Consider the following 2,587-nt stretch of genomic DNA (forward strand, 5'->3'; position numbering starts at 1 on the left):
TTTTTTTTTTTTTTTGGCAATGACAATCTGCTTTGCTGCAGAGTAATGTCTACTTCATAGTTTTCTACCAGTAAAAATAGGACTTTATGGATAGTGTAATCATGATTTTACCAGACCTTTGGCGCATGCATTCTTCATTGGTTGATCGTCTCACCAACTTTCTTACGGGGTTGGCTTGAGTTAGCCTTTTTGCTGGTAGGAGGCTTTAAATCTGCAAGCTTTGCAAGTTCATTGACTTCATCAGCAACTTCTTCGATTCTTGCTGTTGTTTCTGTTAGCATAGATACTAATGTTGCTAGTCGAAGAATCTCCATGACAGATGGTGTAGCGGTTTTTCTGATAGGCTCTGCTGTGGCATCTCCATCCGATGTTGAGGATGGTGCAGCAACAAGGTGGTTAGGAAGAGATTCCAAGGCCTTTTGAAGTTCTTTTACTGCATACCGCATCTTTCCAATTGAGTAGTCTATTTTTGATGATTTTTTCGTAGTCTTAACTGCAACAGCCAATTCTTTCAAGACATGTAAAGCATAGGAGCTCAATGTGATGGAGATATCACTGAGATACCTCTTTAGATGCTCAGGTGCCTGTAGCGATACATTAATGTTTTCAGAGTTGACGGTGTGGAGCAAACCGAAGAACTTAGATAGAAGTGAATTCCATATTCGGGGTTTGCCTGAATTTTCAGAGTTTAAGCAACCATTGAGAGTTCCAATGCAATATGCGCAGCTTCGCAATGAAGCCCCAACCTTTAGGTACTGGTTCCATGGATGCCGGAAGTTGAAACGACCATGTGCAGGTTCCCATCTTGCAAAGCCAGCCTGCGCATTTTAAAGGGGAAGTTTATCAACCATTGCAAGAAGTTCACTGAAAATCTATTACTGAAATGATTTGGATTGGTTAGTAACCTACCGTAGAATCTTCAGCTACCTTTGAATTAAGAACGAATTTATAGCCTTCCATTTTCTTACAAGAATCACCATAACTGCTGCCTGTGAAGTACCGGCAATACATCCTGCAATTCATGTTGACAGCCATTTGTACCTCAAATCAGTTATATTGTCGTTCTGTTGAAACGGATGAATTCAATTTTAATGGTTGGCTGTGTGCATATATACCATCTAAAGCATCAGCAAGCTTTTCCAGGTTACGATGAATCAAATTGTGAAGCTCTTCGCCAGCCCAGATGGGATAGAATAGCATGCTCATGAGAATGCCAAGGGAGGCCCCAATGGCAATTGCGGATAACCTTTGGTGTGCAATATCAATCACCTTATCCACGCGATAACCAGAAACTGACACTAAACTAAAGGTCAGGATGAAGATCATAGCACAATATTCAAATCGGGATATAACTGATGGTATAAACCGCGAAAAGGTTGCTGCTGAAGCTGTCATTTAGAGAAGGGTGTGTGAGTGGAAGGGAGGTATTTAAAGAACAAGACAGTACCCACAAACAAAACAGCAGGTAAAACTGCAAAGGGAGGAAATCTGTTTTGAGAACAGGTTCTAACTCACCAAGAAGGAAGACTGAGATTCCAAGAATTATGGGCTCAACTCCAGAGTGATTTGCAGCCCAATGAACACCAACGCCAAGTGATCCAGCAAGAAAAGTGCCTATTCCTCTGTTAATACATTTATAGAATGTTGCACCAGAAATATAACGAGCAACTTAAAAAGTAAAATATCATGGAACATTGGAACTTCATGAAGACATGGTTTGCAATTATGGTTTCGATCCTAGAGTACTACTCTGTTATCTCTTAATAGAGTAGACATCATACGTAAAGACAGAAAAATTAAGTGAAGCTCACAAATTGCTGGGGTTTAATTTGGAGTGCTAACCCGCAGTGTTTTCAAAAACCACCACAGCTGTCATTATCGCCCACACAACATTCCCTAACACCTTCATATAAAGGCCTCATATAGTAGAAGAGCGACACAATAGATAGTTCCATCCCTACTTTGAGACAATGAATAACCTTTTTAGGCTCAGCAACTTCCAAAAACTTCCAAAAACTTCCAAATTTTCAATATGAATTCTCCTTTAACCCCAGCCAGATTCCGTGGACTAAATCAGATTCAGGCTTCAATATCTTTAATGCTCCATCAGGTACATTTATCCTCCATTCCAGCATGTTTGACACTTCATTTCCCATCACCATTTTTGGGGCGAAAAAGCACTCACAAAATGGCAAAGATCAGATTGGTAGGACAAATTTGATATACTTAGCCAAGTGGGCTGTTCTTTTGAATCTATTTGTGCTATATCAGTGTCTTCTAACAAAAAGGATATATAGCTAGATAAACTTCAATAACATTAACATGAATTTTTAAGCTTTCAGAGGCTTATTTTCTAGGTAACTGATATCGGTTTGTTCTAGGACTTATGACTAGTTATCACAAGTAAAGCATTTATATATATGTCAGCCTCTGCTCCATACCTACCGAGTCAGGTCTCTAAAATGAATTTAGACAATGGTCTGTTCGATGGTCGTACAAGAAAATTTCCAAGGTTCTCGGTGGTAGATAAAACGAGGGTACCTTCGACGCGTTAGTGGCCAAAGATATGCAATTCTTTATGGGCAAA

General features: G+C 39.7%; 1 pseudogene; it reads right to left on the reverse strand.

Annotated features, from left to right (window-relative positions):
* Window positions 1-154: 154 nt before the first annotated feature.
* LOC105119925 (aluminum-activated malate transporter 10-like) lies at window positions 155-2,162 on the reverse strand (annotated as a pseudogene).
* Window positions 2,163-2,587: the final 425 nt, after the last annotated feature.

This window comes from Populus euphratica, unplaced genomic scaffold, assembly GCF_000495115.2.
Source record: "Populus euphratica unplaced genomic scaffold, PopEup_1.0 scaffold4001.1, whole genome shotgun sequence".
NCBI classification, from domain to species: domain Eukaryota; kingdom Viridiplantae; phylum Streptophyta; class Magnoliopsida; order Malpighiales; family Salicaceae; genus Populus; species Populus euphratica.